Raw genomic sequence first — 25,711 nt, 5'->3', positions numbered from 1 at the left:
TACCGGTATACAAACAAGAGCTGACACACTGTAATAGCGGGACTGCGCTGTCACAACAAGGCAGCTGGACAGTTATATATTCCACTTTGCTTCCATTGTATTTTGATTCACAGCAACAGCAGGACAAAAGGCCTGACAGATCTAACCATGGATTGTCACCTTGATTTGTCCAGTCTAGCAGATATGCAGAAATGAATTATATTCTCCTGTTTATGAATACAACACAGAAGCAAATAATCTTGCAAACAGTATTTTCTAAACTATATTATGTGAGAAACATCAAGCATCCTCATAGATATGCATGCTGCATATCTCTATGGGGTAAAAGAGCGGAAAGAACAAGCAGCTTAATATACTGAAAGCCTCTTCTTCTATAGTACAGGATATTGTCGATATTAAAAACAAATTTGTTTACTAAGTGCCATATAATTTGCCCCGTGCTCTGCTTTTGTTTTTGATGAATTCTTTGACAATGCTTTGCAATTGATGTTTGTATCACTAATGTAAGCTCTTTGGGGCAGGAACCACTTCTACTTTTTTTTTTATAAAGGCTAGACTATTTATGGTGTTATGTGCTTACTAGTAATACCATTGAAAAGAAATGTGCTTATATGAATGTGGAATCCAACAGCTATGTTGAATTAAAAAATTATCTTCTAAGAGATTAAATACCAATGATTTCAGATCGGTTTCCACTATACTATAGATCCAAACTAAAGAACCGCCCTGTTTTACATAGACTGGTTAGAAGGGATATAATCATTAAAGCTCCAAACTATGAGGAAATTCACTGGAAGGTAAACATGACAATGATTCAAATTACTAATTTTTGACAACAATTTTTAAGGTATTGTGCAGAATTTAAACAGACACAAATATATCCACAAAACAAAAAAACTTTATTTCACAAAAAAACCCAGATATTTTCAAAAATTATAAAGAGCAAATTGTCTTCTGCCATCTTTCTTAGCATATAAGAAATCTGGCTTCCTCTGCCTATCTAGAAAGCAAATTCTTGCAGTGTGTGATGTACATTCTTTTATTTAAAAGATTCAAATAAGCAAAGATCTTTATAAGAATAATTTATTTTATACAAAACAAGCAGAGTGAGTCTTCATTGTGGTTTTCTATTATCACAATTTTATTATTAACTTTATGAAAAACATAATCAAATCCTCATTTGGCTTAAGCTACACACCTCACCAGAAGGAGCAAAATATTTGTTTTTGAAGAAAAGCCTTTCAGAAATGCATCATGTATACATCTTTTTTATTTATGAGATAAGGCTTATCAGAAGATGTAATGTTACATCACAATAATGTGTTCATTTTTGAACATGTAGTATCTTAAGCAGCCATGGAAGACTATATAGAGATAATATGCGTATGGTCTTATTAGTTCTGAATGGTAAACTGGGCAATTTTGCAGTTGTACATACATTTTGTTCTATCATACACTGTGTGTCCATTTATAATAGTGAACAAACATACACCAGATTATTGCATGACATCATAATGTTTCTAAGAATATAACTGAAGCTATATTACAGATTATAAAAGAAAGAAGTAAATAAAATCTTACCCAGATACAGAAATGCTATGTGCATCCATCAAAGAGCTATACATTCATAGTAAAGGTTTCAGCACAAATAAAGCCCTTTATTTTAGTGTACAGAAAAAATAAATTAAAAATAAAATACAAATACAAATGAAAACACTCATGATTTCTTTACCAAAATGGTTTAGGAAAACCTAAAAACACCAAGAGAACCATTTATTGTCCAAGGAAGAAAATTATATAGATTTGATTTTCCTCGGAATTCTATGCAGCCAACCGTAATCGCTCTTTGACAGTTCACCTGACTGCAGCAGAAATGGGAATGTGATGGTTACAGTGGATGACAGAAAGGGGCCATTTGAAGTGCTATTATGTAGTTTACATGAGAAAATTTCAGCAGATTTCAGCTTTATCTAGTTATGCCATGAACATTTTTTTGTTTTTTTCTAGTTATGCATAGCTTACAATAATGAAAGTTGCATCCTTTTCTGGCGCTGCTATATGAAATTGTACACCTTAAGATGTAAAATTTCATTAAAGATTTATAAATTGGCTTTGGTGATTCACTGTGGCTTAATAGTAAAAGAGAATGCATGTATCTGTTTTCTTGTGCACATGAACTATATGTTAAATTATTGTTATGTCTGTTTTATTCCAACTGGTTTGTCTTGTAATTTCAGGTAGTGTAATATAAATCACATATAATATTTTAATACTTAAAACTAATGTACTGATAAGGATCTGACGCTTTTTCACTGTCTGTAAGAACAAACTCTAATGTAGAACACTAAACATTTAAAATAATTTCCTCAAAGCATGTCTTTAAACAATCAAATTAAATCTTTTAATACTTAGATGTAGGGACCCAATCCTGCAAGCTCTTATTCCCCTAACTAGTCCTATGGAAGCCAATGGGACTACTTAGGTGAGTTAAGATTGCTCATGTGAACTTAGGTTTGAAGGATTGTCCCCCTTTAAAAATGTAAAGGGTCCCAGCACAGCTTGGCGGTGTTTTTCCTCTGCAGCTCTGATACATTGTACAGATGTGGGTCTTAAACACAGAAAGAACATGTTAACTCTATTACAGCAACAGCTAACAATACTAGTTCTTTTTTTAAGAATTCAAAAACAAAAAAAAAACACGAGAAGAAGTTAGTGGTAGTTTTCAACCAAAACATTTTACATAACAAAATAATCCTGGAATGACAAGGACAAAAAAGAATCGTGATGACAATTACTGAGGTAAACTACCCTAACTTACATTGTTTTTACAGGGGATTAATAGATTTTACAAAATAGAGAAATTAAGCAACTATACCCCTTGAAATATTGTTAAGCAAATCATCTGTGATTCTAGTTTCCATGCTGGGTCAAGAGTGTTGACATGGGTTTAATCAACTATTCCTCCTAAACCATGAATCAGAACAATTCATGTCAGTTTCAAACAGTACACTGGCCTGAAAATAACAAAGTATATAAAGGAAGAAAATATATCAAGTGTATTAAATATTACAAATATTAATTGTAAAGCTGATTTAATGACAAGTATTTTCTGCTTTCTAAGACACTGAACTGGTCACGAAAATGACAACAATCAAGCTCCACTCCCCTCCCCCCACCAATATTTGGTGACATAAGTACACTTGTTTAATGTATTGCTCTGTCAAAATGCGTATTTTACTTAAATGCAAAACTTTTGCATTGTTTCTCTCTATGTCACTTCATGTGTGTATTTTGTTATCAGAATTGTACAGTTATACATAATATATATTTTATATGCCATATGTCTATACGCTCATGTATTGTGCTACCTATGTTGTTGTTAGCTTCTTTATCTGTATGTAGATGGTAGAATTGGAGAATATTGGGTGCAAAGTGTCTTCATGAAGGGTAAATGAAATCACTCACCATTAGAGATAAGTATGACAAGCTCCCTTTTACACTAGGATACACTTGTATTAAACAGAATGGCAGGGTGCCTAAGTGAGATTGCATCTATTACCAATGATGGTATGAAAATGGACACTTATTAATCACATGTTTTGAAAATAATTATCCATAGCTTTATAAATGCTACTTAGAGTAAATCTAAGTCAAGATTTTTTTCTAAGTCCATTTGCATTTAAAAGATTGTTTTCTCATTAAGTAGCTTTAGGGGTTTACATTTTCTGTAAAGCAAGTATTAACTATGTGTAACAAATCTATCGTTTCCTAATGATTATAAAGTTAACGCAATGCCAATATTGTGTGGCTAGTTTAAAAAAGAAAAAGGTCTTAGTCATTATTCTGAAACAAAAACTTGGATTGTAGTGTATTCAAGGGATGTATTTTGTTTAAGAGTAGGGTATAACAAATAAAAATATCCATTTGTAACTAAGAAATAAATAATTAATGTTTTGGTATATAGAGTTTTTAAAAGGACATTTAAAACAAATGATGATCTGAAGAATCTGTTGAGATTTTGCAAGTGAAAATTATTTTTGTGGGTAAATAGTTTTCTGTGTGTATTTTGTTTATCTGCACAATTCATGGTAGATATTACGCAAATGTTGTTTTGCAATGAAACCAAATATAGTAGTATGAAAAAAAATCTTGTAAAAAAGCCTTAGAACATTTTTAGGTATCATAGTTTGGTTTCTAATATTTATAAAATATATCTGTTAAAATTACATATGTCATTTGACCAAATAATATATATGAATTTTGTCTATATGTGTATAGTACTAATGTTTGTAAAATATTACTATAAAAATAATTATAGTAAAAATCCATTACCTGCACTAAATATGTCCACACAATGCTATTGCTATGACCTTCTTTTATTTAAATGGAAGCTTTACACTTCCTAAAATAGTTGTTAAAATAAAGTGATTAATAATTTAGTATTTACAAGAAAAAACTATGTTGTACTTTGATAAAAATCCCTCAGTACTCTATTTTGAGAGAACTGATTCACTAGACTGTGTCTGAATGTATGTGATATTCCAAAGCCTTGTTGGAAAAAAAACTAAGCTACAATTGTTCAGTTTCAAGTACTGCATGTTTTTGTTGAAGCTTATCACTTCCAGATATTTGGAAGGTGTGCATTTTGCTTTACAAGAATATTTTGAACTGATACTGCTGTAGTAATCATCATCATTTGATTCAAAGTAAAAAATATTATTTATGATTGCCTGTGTATGATAGTGTGACAACTTTAATATGTTGTATTTTGTGAAAAGATCAAATTTGTAGAAGGAAAAAAATGCTATAAGAAACAAACAAACAAATAAATAAATAATGGTATGGCTTTGGAAAATATTTGTAAACAGGGCATTTCTTTATTAAACTAAATATTTTTTAAAAAATAATGCTTTTTATAATTGATGTAAAATATAAATAGTTAAGTAATTGCTTATTCAGTCTTATCATAAATAGAGGTTACCAGAATTTACAGTAAACGTTTTGAACACTAAGTCTAACGAAATTATTGTCATTGTTTCATTCTAGAAAACATCTATATAATTTATAAATTTTAACACACTGTTTTCTTTTTTAAAAATATTTTAAAAATATTTACTTTCATTTAATAAAAAGCAAACCTCCCTTAGGAATTCTTTTTATGAATACAGACAGTAGCAAATGTGTTTGTTAAAGAATTTTTCAAACTTCTAATATTAATTTGATATGAAAACATGTGTGTTTACATTACATGTTATTAAGGAGTAAGCCCTACATATGTTTGCATAGGTAAAGGATCAACTATAGCATAGATTTGGTAATGTGAGGGCTAAAAATAAAGCAATCTGCATAAAGAAGGTTTAATGTACTTTTTGCAGTCCAGTTATGAATTCAACTGCAAAATACGAATATACTTATAGTTCCCCTGGAAAAAACAGATGATCTAAAAATACAGAAGAGATTAAAATTTAGGCAACTGGCCTTTTAAACCTGTGGAGCTGACCCAAAATAATTGCAGGTTGAATGTCTGGTACTGCACAGGACTATTTTCTACTGTGTTAAAAAAATCTTTCTGAAATGAATGAAAAATATGACTGAGGCATGGCAATGGTTAGTAGCAAGGCAACTAATACATTTATATACCTCTTAAAATTGTCACCTGACACACTTGTATATGGCAGTCTTTGGCAAAGAGATGCCCGATCTCATGGACTACTGTATTAATTTGTCTCCTGTAATTTTACTTGGAGAAGATAAACACTTCTCTGCTTATATATGATTAAATATACAGTTAGTAAAACATGCCTGCATTATACAGGCCCTGATTCAGCAAAGTTCTCATAAGCACCTACTTTATTTTAAGCACATGCTTATGTCATCCCTATTCAGGAAAACATTTAAGCATGTGTTTAATTTTATGCATGAGTTGAACTGCTGTGCTAACTCTCATATTGCATGATATATGAACAAATGTGCAATGTGATAAAATAAACATTCATTCATTTCTCTCCCTCTTAATGCCACACTTTTTGTAAGCATTAGAAATATTGGCTTACTGTATACACTTGTAGGTATAACTCTCCTACTGTACATTCTGGCAGACTATCTTTTGAATTTAATGTGTCAAGTGCCCTCGTAAAAATATTATGATTGTCCTTGAAACTACACATATATGTGGGGGGGAGAAAAATCAATAAAATCAGGATAAGCAATAGAATTATTCAAAATTGATGAAAATCTGCTCCCACCATGAAAAATGTTTTATCATTTCATTTTGAGTAACTGTAAACTCCTCCAAACTTCCCTTTATGAAATGTGATTAAATGACCTTTTTACAATCAAAACCACACAATTCAAAGATCAAACTCTGAATTTTGAAGTAATTTATTGCCCAGAGCAGGTGCATTTTTGTTAGAAATGAGATTTTTTTCCACTAGAACATCGGTTCAATTTTGAGTTAAAAAATCATGACACATTGAATGTTGGGCAATATGGACATATTTTTGTCTTGAATAAACACTGAAATATAGAGAATTTTGCTGCAAGTATTTCTCATGCTTCTAGCAAGAATTATTTCTATTTTCTTCAGCCTACCTCTATTCTTCCATGTTTTATTGCACAGCTGAGTATAGCCAAAGTAAATTCCTACAGGTAATAGTCTGAGGACTTCTTAAGAAAGTTAACTTTCACCGTTTATCACTTTATAGTAACAATGCTGTGGCACTTTGAAAATCCCTTATATCTTATGTATGTGGCAGTGATCTGGTAGTCAGATACTATGCTGCAGTATAAATCATATATAGAACAGACATCTTAAAGGGACCTGTTATTTAACACTGCCTAGAAAGTACTCTGTGCTTCTTCACTTACCTTGGCTTTGATTCAAACTTTACATTTGGTGTCAACATTTAGCTGATTTTGAAAGTTCAGATCCAGGGACTCATCCAGGCTGAGGCTAGACCCACAAATCAAATGGTTGCAAGCTCTACAGAAAAGACAATGCCAATTCAATTGCTCCCAGGCACTGCCCACTTCTCTAGTACTGATCGCAAACTCTGTGGAGTACAGAACAGAAGGAATGGAGGCTAAGGTGTGGCCAAGACACCTTCTGTGCAGGACAGAAAAGTTATGCATGCCTGGGGGTCCCTTTTGTTTGCAAATCTGAGGGGAATAATCTAGGTCCAAAAGAGGGAATTAGGATATATACTAGGAGTCTCCCATTTTACAGGTGTAAGCTACAGTTGCATGACACCTGAGAAGTTGAAAATATTACAGAAAGGAACATGACTGTGGTTTTGTATCTGTGGCAATCTTATGTGGAATGTCTAGAAGGACCATCAGCAAAAGCCTAATCAAGCCTGGGATATTGTTCCTTGGCTAAGATCTGGTCTATAGGAGGTCATTTGGGCAAAAACAGTGTAAAATTGTTCTGACAGCTTTTTATAATGTGTTAATTTGATACGAGAAATGACATGCAAATAAAAATGGTGAATGCTGTTAAAGCTTCATACTCTAATTGAAAGCCTTTTAAGTAGTAGCAAGAGGCGCTCTCACTCTGAAAAATGCCATTCATTGACAGGAATGTTGATTTTTTTTATTCCAGTGGGGGTGTGATGCTTGTAAGTTTTAGGGTTAGAAAGATATCCCAGGGATGACTGCCAACCTATGCAAAATTAAGGGCCCAATTCCTCTCTTGCAGGGTAGTATTCCTCACTGATTTCAGTGGGAATTACTTACATCATGCACCAAAAAGATAGGGCACAGGGTATTAGATGTTTGCCAAACCATTTTTGCTCATCTGCTTTAGAACTGAATGAGATCACCATGAGAGATGATAAAAGGAAATTCTGGAAACTTGAAGGACCAAGATTACTGAAAGTGACTAATGATTTCAGGGTTCTCAATTGTTACATGTCCAATCTGATACTCTTTAAAGAGGCTTGAGCTTTTCCGACACGGTACGAATATCAGGTCACTTTAAGGTGGCTTCAGTTGAAAACATATACACACACTCCCAAAATCACCAATTAATTCTGAAAAATCCTGCAGGGTTAAAGTTTTATTGCAAGCAATTCTATAGCTCTGAAGTGCACTGCAACACAGTTCCAATGCTTTATAAACTATCAAAAACAGTAAACGTTTTATATTATACCTACTATATATTTACACCTGGATCAGCCATTGGGCCTCTATTTTTCATTTTAGGTCATGGAGTATACTAGAGCTTTACAATGAAAGCTATACTCAGTACATTTTAAGATACAGGCTACCAGTGTTTTAAAAAGAATGTTAAAAAATAAAGGATTTTTCCTATTTTGTTAAAATGAATATGCTGTAAGTTGTGCTCTCTCCGTTGTCCTGCTGATTTATTTTTATATGAACAAAATCTAAACTCTGCTTGGAAAGCAGATTATGCATGTATTTAATTCTTTAAAATTAGAGTATACTTAATGCCACATTCGTTCCAGATATGCAAAGCAGGAGAAAGTATTATATACCTAAACAACAGGAAAGGTTTTAAGCTTAGATTTCTACTTTATCACAATTCTCTTTGAGTGAAATAAAGAGTTGTACAAACTACCATTCTATGAAATGCAATAATGATTTTCATTTTTTTCAGCAAATCACAAAGTAAAAGAATTAGATATCTTTTTTTTTTTAAATAGCTGGGGGAAACAACAACAACAACAACAAGACATTGTTCTAGCCAGCTCTATAATGGCCAAATTAGGCCTTTTCCCCCCACAGTAAGTTAAATTTAATTTTGCAGATAGAAGAAATGTTTTCAGCCATTCAGTTTTGGGCCACTAAGGCTTCCATTATGCATTGGAGGTGAATGACTGTGCCCAGTAAGCAATGCTAACTTCCATAAAACTGGGAAGTACACAAGCTCACCCAGGCAGAATGCGTTGTTGGACTGTGACCTAAAACATCTTCCATTAAGCTCCCCAGGTGGGAGACTTGTTTAGACCAGCAGAGGGGTGGACAACCCCAGAAGGGGCAGGGGAAGTACATGCTGGGGATTGCAGGAATAGGGCTCTCTGACTCCCATTGGCTCTTGCTCCCTCCTATTCATGAATTTAAACCTATGCTCAGGCTTTTGGAGCCTCTTTCTCCCTTCAGCAGTTTGCTTTATGGACAATGAGCCACCTTTCTAAAAGTGGTCCCTCTCGATTAGTCTTACGGTACATAGATGTAATGGTGTAAGTAAACTTGCACTAATGCTGCTTATACTGTTTCTTTGTGATGGATAATCAGAGGACTTCAGTCTTCAGAGCTGTAAGTCTGGCACCTTTCATAAGTACTATTATATATAATCTATGTATTTATATGTCACTTGTTCTACAGAATGAGCTTGCCTTTGGTGTAAGGATATGGAAGTTATTTTCCCTTTGGTTGGTTAAGGTGGTTGATAGGGGCACTGGGATTAGTGCTGATGAATACAGACTCTAGTGCCTCATTGTTATAGAGGTAGATGAACTCAGGGGTGATGAGAAGTGGTACAAAATACATTATTAAATCATAAATTTACTACAGAGAAGGAAACTCCAATGGAGCAGCTGTCCACTTTCCCTTTCCTTGGTATGAGAGGGCCAATTGTTAGCTCATTAGCTCCCAACTGTGGTGGAAGAGTCAGTGAATGGGAGTCAACTGACATAAAAGATGAAAGAAGAGAGAGTAGAAGCCAGTCAGAGAAGGATCAAAGGCAGACTTGAGCTCTGACTGAGCTGCCCACCCCATATACTGGTGGAAAGGCTGTACATTGAACAAAGATCTAAATGGTATCTGCGTGAAAGGTGGTCACTAGGATAAGCAAATTCAAGTCATGTAAATGTTTAGAAGTGTTTCTTGCTGAGTGCCCTGAGGGTTGAACTCTGCTGAGAATAGCAGTAAAATAGGATGTCATCTCCGTTCTGGAGTCATCATGCAGAGTCCTAGCTGTATAGAGAAAGATTTGGTTTCAGATGGGGAGAGGAACATTGCCCATTGAGATCAGTGGAAGCAGGACTAACCCATGATGTAATTCTTTAGGCAAGATGTCTATGGAATAATGTATCTAATGGTTTTTTTTCCTCCTTAAATAAATGTTGTGGCCACATTTTAACAGATGGATCAAAGGCTATGGGTTGGTAGACAGATTCCCAAAGTATAATGAGCTTTGACATCATGTTCTAAAAAAGAAAACACTAAGATTTCTAGAATGTTTATGGTGTTGCTCTTTATTTCAAATTCTGTTTATGCTGTTAAAATTCACATATGTTCTTTTTTAATGAATGCTACCCAACTGAAAGATAGCAAAAGGCACTACATGAAGCTTGTTAACATTGGTTCATTAAACTAAAACAGACCTGATTGGCAATGAGACCCTATTCTCTTGAACACTGTAGACAAGCTTTGAGGTAAATGATCTACCTCACAAACTGTTGACCACTTTACCTCTTTCTATTTTATCTATGGTTCCTGTACATCCTCATTATCATAGTATCTGAACGCCTCACAATCTTTTAATGTATCTTATTTACTTAATATCTAACCTTCTTTTTCTAGTAATAGAGAGGTAGCCATGTTAGTCTGATCTTGCTAAAACAAAAGGAAAAAAACTATGCAGCACTTTAAAGACTAACAAGATGGTTTAATAGATGATGAGTCTTTAAAGTGCTACACAGTTTTTCCTTTTTCTAAGCACACTAAGGCTGTGTCTAGACTGGCCAGTTTTTCTGGAAAATCAGCCGCTTTTCCGGAAAAACTTGCCAGCTGTCTACACTGGCCGCTTGAATTTCCGCAAAAGCACTGACTTCCTACTGGAAGAAATCAGTGCTTCTTGCAGAAATACTATTCTGCTCCCATTCAGGCAAAAGTCCCTTTTGCGCAAAGCTTTTGCACAAAAGGGCCAGTGTAGACAGCTGAGATTTGTTTTCTGCAAAAAAGCCCCGATCATGAAAATGGCGATCGGGGCTTTTTTGCGGAAAAGCGTGTCTAGATTGGCACGGACGCTTTTCCACAAAAAGTGTTTTTGCGGAAAAGCGTCTGTGCCAATCTAGAGGCTCTGTTCCAAAAATGCTTTTAACGGAAAACTTTTCCGTTAAAAGCATTTCCGGAAAATCATTCCAATCTAGATGCAGCCTCAGTATGTCTACACAGTGCTGCTAGCTTGAAATAAGCCACGCAATTTGAGCTACGCAAATTATGAGGCTTATGTCAAGCTTATTTTGAGAGAGTGCCAAATTTTGAAATAGACTGTCTACACAGCGACAAATTTCAAAATAGACTGCTGTTCGTACAAGTCCCTTAATCCTCTAGGAATGAGGTTTACTGGGTCTCCAGAATAGCAAATTTGTTATGTTGATTGCACTTTGAAATAATGGTTAAGACACAGAAAATGCTAATATAGCACCGCTGTCTAAATGTACCCTAAGTGAGCTAACAAAAAAAATGGTTTCTAGTGTTATCTTTCACCTGCCAGGATCCTGAATCCTTCTGTCAAGTTTCAGGCCAGGACATGAATCTGAAACAAGCACTTGGGGTGTGTCTACACAGCAGAGCTTATCTCAAAATAAGCTAGACAAATTAATCTACGCCAATTGCATAACTTATTTCAAAATTGGACATGTCTACACAGCTCTTATTTTGAAATAGAGCACTCTTGATCCAACTTCCCTTACACCTCATACAATCAGGCTGTGTCTACACTGGCACCCTTTTCCGTAAAAGGGATGCTAATGAGACACTTCGGAATTGCAAATTCCACGGGGGATTTAAATATCCCCGAGGCATTTGCATGAACGTGGCTGCCGCTTTTTTCCGGCTCGGGGTTTTGCCAGAGAAAAACGCCAGTCTAGACGGGATCTTGCGGAAAATAAGCCCTTTTCCAGAAGATCCCTTATTCCTACTTTCAAGGAATAAGGGATCTTCCGGAAAAGGGCTTATTTTCCGCAAGATCCCATCTAGACTGGCGCTTTTCTCCGGCAAAACCCCGAGCCGGAAAAAAGCGGCAGCCACGTTCATGCAAATGCCTCGGGGATATTTAAATCCCCCGTGGAATTTGCAATTCCGAAGTGTCTCATTAGCATCCCTTTTACGGAAAAGGGTGCCAGTGTAGACACAGCCTCAGAGTTATAGGAGTCGGAGTAAGAAGTCCTCCAGCTTGACAGTATTTTGACATTATTTCGAAATTACTACCTGCTGTGTAGACGTGGACTAAGTTATTTCAAAATAATGCTACTTATTTTGAAATGATGTTGCTGTGTAGACATAGCCCAGCTGTCTAGCAGATGGGCTCCTTTTGTCTATAGATAGGTGTGTATCCACACTCACCATGATATACCTCTCTACAGCATTGCTGATTGCCACATATTCCTGTCACACCTCCAAAAAACTGCAGGGTGAATTTCCTCAAAGGCCAAGTGGAAAGAATTGTTATAAACAAATTTTTCTCTTCTCCCAAAACCCTCTGCACAAAGCTCAGTCCCCTCAGTCATATTATTACAATGTTTATATGAAGCCTTTGAGTCAGATGGAGAAATGACATAGACTGAGGTGCCAGTAATACTCAGATGACACCCAGTTCCACAGCTCCTTTACCGGAAACATGAACAGCATCTCTCACCTGTACAGCCTTCTACTGCAGCAATGAAGTGCTCAATCAATAGGAGGAGGCTTTTAAGTTCAGGAGACAGAAGTTTTACAGTGGCTGGCTGGATGGGTGTGAATCCCACAGCTAAAGAGACAAGAATGGTCACAGTTGCCACCACTTTCAAACCCTAATCTTTGAAGTTAGCTTCCCACCCGTCAGGGATATCTTCATACACAACATGGCCTCTCTCTCAATTCCTCTCTCTTGTTCTCAATTAATCAAGCTCATTTTCCTACAGCCTGGGAACGAAGAGGCAGATATTATCATTATTTCTATTTTTAAACTCTTGGAGGCCATCACGTAGGACAACTAGTTGCTGACATGACAGCATAGGTAGATAGAAAATAATAAGTTTGTGCACTAGCAAGCTTTTTAAATCTAAATTATACAGGATTTGGAAGTTTAATATTAACAGCCAAATAATATTCACATTTTTCAATCATAAGATTTCCAAATGATAATAAAAGTTTCAAGTGACAAAAAATTCTTCTAGAAACAATTAAAACAATTGTTTCACAATCTTCTTTCTTTGTGACTTATGAAAAGTGTTCTAGAAAATAACCAGTCTATGGGAAATAAAGACATGCAACAGTAGCTAGCTAGTCCATCTGTTCTGAATGATTCAAAATTACTGCACCCTGCCCTATCCCAAAAGAAACCCATTCTCAAATTAGAAACATCAGAAATAGCATGCTGTGCAAATTGTAAATATTCAGTTTTATCTCTATATTGCCTGAAGGCAGTCCCTGCCTTTGGACTGCATTACCCTATATGTCCATCACTATTCTAATATTATAGACAGCAGCCAACTCAAGTACTTTTAGACTAAAGATGGATAATGGTACTGTATACTAATATAATATACTACTAATCATCAAGACAAACACAGAACGTACCTGGACCTTTTTAGCACAAATTATTTTACAAGTTGCAGTTTGGGTACTAAAACACCTAATATCAAAACAGATAATAGGAATAAATGGTTTATTTCCTATGTTACTATGCAGATATAATCCTTTCAGCAAGAGATTAGAAATTGACAAAGTATTTCTGGGTGCAAATGCCTAGCACCCATTTGTGGTTTTCTTTACATAATCATATTTGATTTGGTTCCATAGAAATAAATATAAAGAAGCATCTAATATGAATTACCAACTGGTACTAGAGAATCCTGCTGTTTGAGGAGTCAATGAACACGGTAATCCCTTTCCTAGCACAATGCTACAAATTGATTCTGCTTATTTATTAAAATACTATTACTTTACAATTCATACAATATCAATGATTGTAAGCATGGGGTTGAAGAGTACAGTAAAACAAATTGTGATAGGGTTAGAACACAAGGCTATATTTAAAAAAAAGTAATAGAGGGACAATAGCTAAGCAAACTGAAGAAATCCCTACCCCCAGAGTAACAGGCAGGGGCTGGTTTAGAACCAACAGAGGCAATCAGGGGCAGTGGAACACCTGGGGTTAATTGACCAGGCCAGAGTCAGGCCAACCTAGGCCAATTAGGACATCTGGGGGTCATTAAGAAAACCAGTTTAGACTGGCTATAAAAGAAGCTTGGGCATTCTAGGGTGTGTGCAGCTGGGAGGAAGGAGAAGAGTATTGCTGGGAGTAGGAGAAAAGGCACTCATAAGTAGGAGGCTAAATTGGAGAGAAGGCAGGCATGGGGAAGCACTCTAGGGCTATGTCTACATTGGCAGCTTCTTGTGCAAGAACATCACCTAGGAGACTTAAGTTGGACTGAAGTTCAAGTCATGGGATTTGAGTCAACAACTCTGCCTAAAACTGTGCACTGCTGTGAGCCTCTAAGGAAAGCAAATCTGCCAGGAAGTGCAGGACCCATTGAGGTTTTCATAGACCTTTGTCACAATATATATAATTGGAGGAGAAAAAAGTATTTTTGTTCACTGAGACACATCACAAAACCTATGAACTTCTACAGAAAGCTATTCACTTCTTCGAGCAAAAGTTCCTAATGCTGTTATGTAATATCTACTCTTAAACTACATAGATTGAACTCAATAAGACTACACACCTGCATGCAGTTACTCACCCTGCATATGTGTTTACAGAGTGAGGCTATATATAGGCATTGTGGGCAATATTTTCAAAAGATCCTGGATGACCTAGGTGCTTTTGAAAAGTGGTCTTAAGCCCTTATGTAACTTAGGACCCTAAGAACTTTGGAAATAGGCCACTAAATGGATTAGACACTTGAAAATTGTACTCTGTAACAGGGACTCTTATCCATTAGAGATGAAAAGGTACTGCTATTTATATTTTAGCTTGCTCTGATCTTTCCTTTGTTGTCAAGTGTTGTCAGTATTTTTCCCTTATCATAAAAAAAATTATCAGATATGTTTTATTAAAACATCTGTAAAATGAAAAGTAGTACAAAACTAATTAAATGTACTAGCTTTGGGCCTGATCCTCTTTATGCTGCTCTTTTCCTTCAGAAAATAAATAATTTAATGTTTTTATCTACCTTAAACTTGATTTTTTTTCTGTATTACTTTTATTCTGTAATGAAGTCCATTCAAGAAAGACTTCTGGGGTTAGCCCTTGCAGTTCTGGGAGTGGAACGGTTCAAACACTTATTTAAAAGAGAGGCTGCTATTTGACTCCCACAGTACAGTGAATGTGTCTATACTTCATGAAGCCCAGACTCTGGCTCTGATCTGAAACAGAGATCCCCTTCCATTTCCATTCAAATTAGTGTGACTCAGGGCAGAAAACACTTAGGACCCTGTCTGATGACCTAATTAGGGGTATCCAGGCCCTGTAATTTTCAAGTGTGAATCCAGCTCATACTGCTGAACTGAATCAGAAGATCTGTGCAGAGCACTGTGGACATGCTAGAAAGACAGTGAGCCCAAGGTACAGCAGCTGCAAACCCAGATGTATAATACTATGACTGCATCTAGACTGGCAAGTTTTTCCGCAAAAGAAGCTGCTTTTGCAGAAAATCTTGCCAGCTGTCTACACTGGCTGCTTGAATTTCTGCAAAAGCACTGACGAGCTCATGTACGATTGTCAGTGTTCTTGCGGAAATACTATGCTGCTCCCGTTCGGGCAAAAGTCCTTTTGTGCAAAAGGGCCAATGTAGACAGCTGAGATTTGTTTTGTGCAAAAAAGCGAGAATGGCGATCGGGACTTTTTTGCGGAAAAGCGCGTCTAGATTGTCACAGACGCTTTTCTGCACAAAGTGCTTTTGCGGAAAAGCGTCTGTGCCAATCTAGATGCTCTGTTCCGAAAATGCTTTTAATGGAAAACTTTTCCGTTAAAAGCATTTGCGGAAAATCATGCCAGTCTAGACGTAGCCTATGTGTATGCTCAATCGTGAGAGTGGAAACACTGTACCCACATGCCTGGATCCCACAAACATAGGTGACTTATGCGTTCCCATTCTGAGAGGGTACTATCTAAAGGGGAGGACACGTGACTGCCCCACATATCTCCTCTGCTCAGCCAGATAGGGTTGTCATGTGTCTAGTTTTTGACTGGCACCTGATTAAAAAAGGACACTGGTTTCAGTTAGCACCACATACTGGTCTTTAAAGTCTGGTTAGCACAAGTCTGGCAGGATTCCTAACTGTCTCTGTGTGGCTCCCAGGAAGCAGCTGGCATGTCCTTCCATTTTCTAGGTATAGGGTGACCTCAGGGGCTCTGCATGCTGTCCCCACTCCAGGTGCAGGCTCTGCAGCTTCCATTAGCTCAGCACAGCAGCCAATGGGAGCTGCAAGGGTGGCACTGTGGGCAGAGGCAGTGTGCTCAGCCCCCTTGTCCCTTTGCCTAGCAGCCAGAGGGGCATGCCAGCCACTTCCCAGGAGTGTGGTGCAGATTCCAGGCAGCCTGATGTAAGTGCTGCCTAGAATCTACACCCCAACCCTCTGCCCTGTCCCACACTCAAACTTCGTCTTTGATCCCTCCCATCCCACTCCCCTGTCCCAGGATGGAGCCCTTGACACACCCTGAGCCCTTCATTTCTGGCCCAACTCTGGAGCCCCACTCATTCACCAATCCTCCACCCCAGCCTGGTGAAAGAGTGAGTGAAGGTGGGGGACAGTGAGCAACATGTAGAGAGTAGAGACCAGCTCTCTGAGAAAGGAGGCAGAGGTGTTTAGTTTTGTGCAGTTAGAAAGTAGGCAGCACTACGGCCAGGGCCATTCCATTCTCCCCACCCCACATTATCTGCAGGGGGGCTCTGTTCTTCTTCTATTGTGCTTCCTTCCCACCATGTTGGGCCTCCTTCCCTGGCAGCTGGGCCTGGGCGGGGAACAGAACAGAGCTGCTGCTCACATGCCTGAAGCTGGCTGCTCAGGGTTACTGCTTTGTGCAGCCTGATGGCTGCCTGACAGAGAGGCTGGCGTGGGCAGAGGCAGCCCACCCCCCACCCAGACCTGGCTGCCAGTGACAGGGGCCAAGTGAGCTGAAAATGTGCCAAAAGGAAAGAGTGTTCTGGCTCGCTTGGCAACTGTCCTGGCAGGCGGGCCTGGGCAAGAGGAGGCCCACTGCTATCTCTCCAGTCAGGCTCTGTTTTAGGCAATTGTTGCACTGCAGAGAGCAGCGACACTGAACAGCTGGCATGAGAAGTGGCTGATCCTGCCCCCCTGCCCAGGGACAGGGCCAAGCTTGCCAGAGTCAGGTGCAGCAGGAGCAGGGCAGAGCTCCTCTCCCTCTTCCCTGCAACTCCAATTAGAAATCTGGGGGGAGGCCCTTGACCCCACATTCCCTCACACAAAGCTGGGTTTACAGTGCAGTGTAGATATAGTCTGATGGGCAGGAGATAGGGGGATCAGGGAGACACATTATATGGTGTGAGTAGTGCAGAGTGTGATAATTTGTCACCGGAATCAAAATGTATGGTCCTGGAGGCCTGGTGAAGAATTCAGCATAATAAAACCACAGGGCCTTATAGTCTTATTCAAAGCATTTACAAATGTGTTTGTCTAGTCCATTAAAACACTGAAGGCCACCTAGGCTGTAAGGACTACTGCATGCTTAGATAATTTTGGAATTACATTTAATAAAGTTGTGACCTAGTTTTCCTCTGAAGATGACTGTTCTCACTGAAGCATAATATAAAATAAATAAATCCAGTCTTCTCTAGGGGAACAATTCTGCCTTCACTCATATCCCCAAGACCTCAGTGGAATTTCCTGGGATGTAACTAAGGCCAAAATTTGTTCTTATATGTTTTTACAATACACCATAGAGTTAATATTTATATAGCACTATACTGATATAAATACTATAATTATTGTATCCACTATAGAGCATAGACTAATTACTATGCTTACTTTACTTAAAGTAAGCGCTGCTCTGTATCTCAGTCACAATCTACCTATCCTGTACTTAATGGCACTCATCAATGTATTATGTGCATACCTTCCTGGAGTTCAAATGATCACAATGCTCTCCATCTCATTAACCCTCTTTCTCTTTTCATCTCTTCAGTCAAGCCACCAATTAGGCATGCAAATATGCAGCTGCTAGTTTTAATACACTTTATTTAATTTTAGTATTTACTTTTACTACTTTTAAAGCATGTGTGTAGATGCAAAGATAGGTAGCTGAGGATGTTGTTGCAGAACAAGAATGATGGGTACTTCTCATTGCTTGACAACGTAGAAATTATCTTTGGCCTTCCAGTAGTGCAAATATTGAAATGGCATATGGATGCTGCCTATATAATAAGCTGCCTCATTGTGTTCAGAGGAAAAGTTAGCCCCCAAACTCTGCTTTCAAACTCTGCTTTCAAAATTGTATTTTTTTTTCTTGAGAGAACAAGGACAGATGAACCAACTTTAAACACAATTAAATGAAAATTAAAAATACTTGAATATCATGTTAAAGGTGAGTTTTAAGTTCATCAGAGCTGGGTGGGAAATGCAGTTCAGACTAGGGATGTAATAGTATAGTCGATTAACCAATAAGGAAAAGTGTATACATTAATGCTATAGACTACACTTATTTCTCTCTCCCTCTCTCCCTGCCACTAAATTTTTTAGCAGGCTGGCCAGCAGCCTGGCTTAATCCTGGCGACAGATCCGGGAGCTATCCCTACTGTGGCTCTACATTTAAAGTGTATTAAGAGCCAGGCAGGCAGGCAGCCCAGATCAGTTCTGGCTTGTGCCAGGTCCAGGAGCTCAGACCCCCCCACTAGACAGAGACTACGGCTACCCCGCGCTGCTGCCTCTTTCTCAGAAGCAGCAGCACAGGGTGCCAGGCAGCTGGTTCCCAAAGTGAACTGTTTTTTAACCTGGCTCCCCTTGTGAACCAGCTCCTACCTGGCACCCCGCGCTGCTGACTCTGATCCAGTGGCTGCCAGCTCTGCCCCCAGGGACTATAGAATAGTCGACTAACTGATAAAATTTCATGAGGTTACTTGACTATTCAATTAACCAATATTTAACATCCCTAGTGAAGACAAAGTGGCCAAGCTGACAGCTGCAGGGGGCACCAGTTCACAGGGCCTGTAAATACTAGCAGGACTTGTTTACTGCTCATATGTGGGTGCTAAAACAAGTAGAGTATGTCCTGCTTAGAGATGGTAACTTGCTACTCCTAGGGCAGGTCTATAGGAGAAGCATTACACTGACACAGCTCCTCCACTGTAGTGCATCTGGGGTGAAGACATTCTATGCCAACAGGAGCGCATTCTCCCATGGTCATAATTACTCCTCTCTGTGAGATGCAGAAGCTATGTCAGCAGAACAGCCTCTCCCATTGACATAGCATCAGTGTGGACAGAACTTAGGTTGTAACTTGCTTCACTCGTGGGGCATTGTTCTTTATATCCCTAAGTGACATAAGTGATTTAATAGGTAGTATAGCCCTGTCACTAGTGAGTCAGAATGTGCCTTCCTTTAATGCAACTTGAACTGGGTATGATACAAATTTTCCATTCCTTGCCTCCCCTAGCCTTCCTCTTCCCTTATATAACAAGAAGCCTCTTTACTATTTTACCCCAACCCAAACACACACACAAGTTCTGGACATGTTACCTTCTCGCATCACTGTTCTGCTAACTCACAAAACTGAAGCTCCCACAAGCATACATGATAAACATCTCAACAAGCAAGTGTGAGAGTGGTTGAAATGTTATTGAAGCCTATTGGTCCCAGGCATTGAGAGAAAGAAAGTGGGCGAAGGAATACATTTAATCTGGACAGCTTTTCTTGGTGGCAGAGACAAGCTTCACAGGTTTGGAAATAGCTAACTAGATTGTTAGACATACAAGGTTAGCATACACTGCAGGAGACCATTAAAACTGAAGTGAGGAATTAACACATCTGCAGTTATAGCAGCAGTTCCCAACTGCCAATGCCAGGTCATGAATTGCTGGCTGCCAGCTCTGGCAGCTGTGGTGGCTGATTTTTTGCCTGGCGGTGGTGCTAAGGCTGATGCAGTGGCAGAAGGAGGCAGAGGAAGAATCTCTCCCTCCTCCTCCTCCCACCTAGGTAAGATGGCAGCCCAGCTGGGGCTCCATGCTCCCTCCCTCATTTCTTTCACACTTGGGTACAGAGGGGGTGCAAAAGAGGAGGGAGCATGTGCACTGCCCATGTGGAAGTAACGGCCACACTCATTAGAGGAGGCAGCCTCGCTCTGGGTTGTGCAGGGGCCAAATGGTGTTGGCATGGACTGTAGGGGTCAGAGGTTAAAGGCTCAAAGGGCAAGAGGTGTAGAGGTGAAGTCAATTAGGAACTGGTGAGCAAGGGGCTGAGTTGGGGCTAACAGTTAAAGGGGGAGGGATGGGGCTGTGGGAGGGGAGGGGTTAGAAGTCAAAAGGCAAGAGGGGGTGTGTTGCAGTGGGTCAGTGGTTATAGAGCCAGGTGTGGTGCAGCACGTGCTTCTGTCTGAGGGGAGAAGCAGAAATGTGGGTGTCTGACCAAGGTTGGGGGCCTCAGAGCTTGTGTAACAGGCAGCTGTAGGGTCAGTGAGGCAGGATCAGGGTTAGGCACAACAGGGCAGTCATGGAGTTTTTGGAGCAACTGGCACCAAGATTAGTAGGACAGGATCAGAGAGCACTGGGAGTGGTGGAGAAGGATCTAGGGAAGTTGTCAAACTAAGTCAGGGGTCACTGGGGCACAGTGTGCCATGGTTGGTATTGACAGTGGATGTAGGACAGGCTCCAGGCAAGACAGAGGTGGACGACAAAAGGAAGTTGGCAGCAGCAGATGCTGGGCACTGAGGTGACAGGCTTGGCAAGACAGACTTGTGAGGTAATGGGGTTAGTGGGATATAGGGAATATCAGATGATGAGTTTGGCAGGTTTGATAATACAGAGACACAGAGTACCAGCGTTGGCTGGATGGGGTCAGAGAGTTTGGGGCTTGGATGTAGAGGGATGTACAGTGACAATATGGGGTCAGTGGGTGAATGGGTAAATTTGGCAGACAGGTAACATTTTATTTGCAAATTTGTTATTTACATAATAAGTATGTAGATATTCAAATAAATGTTAATGAATATGTAAATGTGCAGATAAAATGTTTCCAGTCTTCCAAAAGTTTGTGAATGGGTTTGCCAGTCCACGGTATAAAAAAGGCTGGGAACCACTGAGTTATAGGACACAGGAAGTTTAGTTAGCAGGTAACAAAGTGTTATAAAGAGCCGTAAGATCAGCAAGTTTGTGGAATCCATGATTTTTAGTGTCTAGCAGACTTATGAATTCAAGTTCCTAGGTTTATCTTTGGAAGGTGTTGTATAGGTTTCCTTTGAGAATAAGGATTGAGAGGTTATGTATGAAGTAATCACTTTATTCCCCATGAGTGAACACTTTTCATATGTTGTCTTTGGGTTTTTTTAACCAATTTTCTGTGTGAATTTGTTTGAGAGCATAGTGATTGATTTCACTCCTGTAGTTGTTGGGTCATATTATGCATTGTATGAGATACACTGTATGCACTGTATGAGATACACCACATGTTGTGATAGGCTTGTGCAGAACCCAAGGAACTTTAAAAACGTGTTGCTGGGGGCATTGTCCAACGAAGACTGGGCCTTGCAATCTGTGGGCCAACTTGAGCAAGTTCAGAAGGGGACCCCAGACTTGCCAGAAATGGCCCTACAACAAAACCCAGGAGGTTCAGAGTTAAAGTTTCTATGGCAATCTGTACTTTGTGACTTTTTTGCTCCTTTTTTTTTAAATAATCTTTCACTTCCATGACAGTGTGCATGAGTAAGACCAGAACAAAAATGGTGCAAACACCTCTGGATTTTTGTCCCAATACTTAGTTCAATTTCTCAGAATCCAGTTATTTCATTTCTGCAGAGCTGACCCATAAGACATGATTTTTTGTAATGCAGCACTTATTTAGATTAGTTGACTACTTAAATTCTTTTTGCAAAACAATAGTTGGAGACCCATTTTGTTGTTGTAGTTTGGTCAACTGGTTACTACATCAATGTGCAACATACAATAGTGAGTTTGTGCATATAAGTGCACATATGACATAAATTAGAAAGCTTTAGCTCTGGCTGGCAGCTTTATGTAGACCTAGATTAGTAATCTAAATCTTTTAGATATTGCAATGTCCACATGCTGTTTATATTAAATATTTAAAATATACTGGTAACAGCTAGTGATAAAATGAACTATATGTAAAAAATACACAAGTTACAGTCTTATGCTAAAGTCATTATTTCCTATAACTAGACATGGTTACTTTGTTTCTTGCATCCAATATATCACAGATTCATTTTCAAAAGTGCCTTAATTTTTGTCATGAGTATATCAAGGGAATAGACTGAAAGCAAAGCTGATCATGAATTTCTAATTTATTTCTAGTTGATAAAATTAAAAAAGCAGCTTAGCCCTAGCCAGGAAAATATTGTCTTCAAATAAATTAAATATTTTAAACTAAATTTATAAAATTATTTTAGTGTGTAGTCTACTCTGTGACCAGAAAAAGAAACCATTTTTCTAGGTAAATGAGAATAAAGTAAAAAAAAAATCTCCCTAAATTAATTTTCAATAGCTGTTGCACTTCTATTTCCAGTACTTATGCACATTTTAATTGATTCAGGTACCTTTCCACGTATAAGCAGGCAGTATGCACACTCTGGTGTTTTATGTTTAATTTTGATTAGACAGAGGAGGGAAGGCCTTGTTTGCAAATGTTCATTATGTAACATAATTCTGCTTGAACTCTCCTTGAGAGCTTAGAACTGCCCCCAAAGTGGGTCTGTCCCAATGAGATACTCTGACCTACGATTTGTACACCTGTGAGTTTGTATAGACACATCTAAACACACACCATTAATGTGCACAAGGGGGATCCAGTAGATATAGTGTACTTAGATTTCCAGAAAGCCTTTAAAAAGATCCCTCACCAAAGGCTCTTAAGTAAAGTAAGTTGTCCTGGGATAAGAGGGAAGGTCTTCTCAGGGATTGTTAACTGTTTAAAAGACAGGAAACAAAGAGTAGGAATAAATGGCAAGTTTTCAAAATGGAGAGAGGTAACTAGTGGTGTCCCCCAAGGGACTATCCTGGCACCAATCCTATTCAATCTATTTATAAATCATCTGGAGAAAGGGGTAAACAGTGAGGTGGCAAAATCTGCAGATGATACTAAACTGCTCAAGATATTTAAGACCAAAGCAGACTTTCAAGAGCTTCAAAAAGATCTCATGAAACTAAGTGATTGGCAAACAAAATGGCAAATGAAATTTCACATTGATAAATATAAAACAATGTACATTGGAAAAATAATCCCAACTATATATACAATATGATGGAGACTATTTTAGTTATAACTACTCAAGAGAGAGATCTTATAATCATTGTGGATAGTTCTCTGAAAACATACACTCAATGTGCAGCAGCAGTCAAAAAAGCAAGCAAAATGTTAGGAATCATTAAAAAAGTGTAAGAGAATAAGACAGAGAATATCTTATTGCCTCTATATAAAACCATGGTATGCCCACATCTTGAATATTGCATACAGATGTGGTCACCTCATCTCAAAAAAGATTTATTGGCACTGGAAAAGGTTCAGAAAAGGGCAACAAAAATTATTAGGATTTTGGAATGGGTCCCATATGAAAAGAGATTAAAAAGACTGGGACATTTAAGCTTAGAAAAGAGGAGACTAAGAGGGAACATGATAGAGGTCTATAAAATCATGACTGGTGTGGAAAAAGTGAATAAGGAAAAGTTATTTGTATGTTCACATGACATAAGAACTACGGGTCACCAAATGAAATTAATAGGTAGCAGGTTTAAAACAAAACAAAAAAAGGAAGTTTTTCTTTACTCAGCGCCCAGTCAACATGTGGAACTCCTTGCCAGAGGAGGTTGTGAAGACCAAGACTTTAACAGGCTTCAAGAAAGAGCTAGATATATTCATGGAGGTTAGGTCCATCAATGGCTATTAGGCAGGATGGGTAGGAATGGTATCGCTAGGCTCTGACAGAGACTGGGAATGGTTTTGGGAGCGGGATTGCTTGATGATTCTCTGTTCTGTTCTCTTCCTCTGTGGCATCTGGCATTGACCACTGTGGGAAGACAAGATACTGGGCTAAGTAGACCTTTGGTTTGATCCCGTATGGCTGTTCTTATGTTCTTAGATTAATTTCACATAATGAGATGGTATGTGGCTAGATATTCCCAGGAGCTCTAGAAGAGGTTGTAAAATCCCTTCCTTTACATTCACTCTACGACAGGCAAGAGCATGCAGGAGAGATTCTGCCTCTTCCCTGTCCCCTTATACTGATCTTAGCCTGAAAAGGCTTACAATACAAATAGACAGTAGAAAAATAAAGGGGTAGATTGTTGGTGGCTTTTACATAGACATTGGGGAAGGGAAGGGCACAAAGAATCCTGACCCCACAAACCAGTGAAGGGGCAGCCAGAATAACTTTCCTTACACACAGGCTGTGTCTACATTGGCACCCTTTTCCGTAAAAGGGATGCTAATGCAACACTTTGGAATTGCAAATGCCGTGGGGGATTTAAATATCCCCCACAGCATTTGCATGAACATGGCTGCTGCTTTTTTCTGGCTCGGGGTTTTGCCGGAGAAAAGCGCCAGTCTAGACGGGATCTTGCGGAAAATAAACCCTTTTCCGCAAGATCCCGTCTAGACTGGTGCTTTTCTCCGGCAAAACCCCGAGCCGGAAAAAAGCGGCAGCCATGTTCATGCAAATGCCGTGGGGGATATTTAAATCCCCCACGGCATTTGCAATTCCGAAGTGTCTCATTAGCATCCCTTGTGTAGACACAGCCACAGTGCCTGCCTAAAGGGGGCTGGGAAGAAGGTGCAGGATTAGGAAAAGTAGTATGTTTCCTGCAGCACCATCACTCAGAAGCTCCATACCACTTTAACCCTTATTTAGGATAAACTTAGAAAACAACAAATAGTCTAGTAGCACCTTAAAGACTAACAAAAAATGTAGCTGGTATCATAAGCTTTTGTGGGCACAACTCACTTCTTCAGATGACCGGAGTGTAGGAAATCCAGATCCAAGAATAAATAAGGGAAGGGAGGAAGAAGAAAAAAAATGGAGGGGAGGAAGAATAAAGAGACAGTGAGTAGATAAGCTTTAGAGGGATAGCCAAGTTAGTCTGTAACAGGAAAGACTTAAAAAACAACAAATAGTCCAGTAGCACCGTAAAGACTAAATAGTTACAAGAGGCAGAAAGACCCATTAGTTTGCACTTGAAAAGGAAGATGACCAACACCGGATTCTACACAGACATCAAGAACCATTAGCATCTTCATTGTTTGGTTCATTCTTTCAAATTAAAATTGGTCAAATATTGTATCTTGATGGTATAAAGATCATTTGGTAGGTGGGAAGTAGAAACAACTCTGCTGAGGACACCAGGTGGCTCTCTCCTCCTCTCTTCATCTTTCCAGGTGGGTTAAGGAAAAACAGAATGATGTTGCCTCCCCTCCAAAATCTAGCTTAAAGGTGGTGGAAGCTGTCCCCCATTCCTCTCTAAAGCTACACCCATAACCTGGATAGTGAAAGGAAGTAATAAGGCTAGAGTTTGTCCTGTGATGTTATTTGTGAGCTGTGCTGTACAGGCATTTTATTAAACAGATGAGCTGATATACAGCA

This window comes from Pelodiscus sinensis, chromosome 2 (assembly GCF_049634645.1).
Source record: "Pelodiscus sinensis isolate JC-2024 chromosome 2, ASM4963464v1, whole genome shotgun sequence".
NCBI lineage: Eukaryota > Metazoa > Chordata > Testudines > Trionychidae > Pelodiscus > Pelodiscus sinensis.
This window is presented reverse-complemented; position numbering follows the sequence as displayed.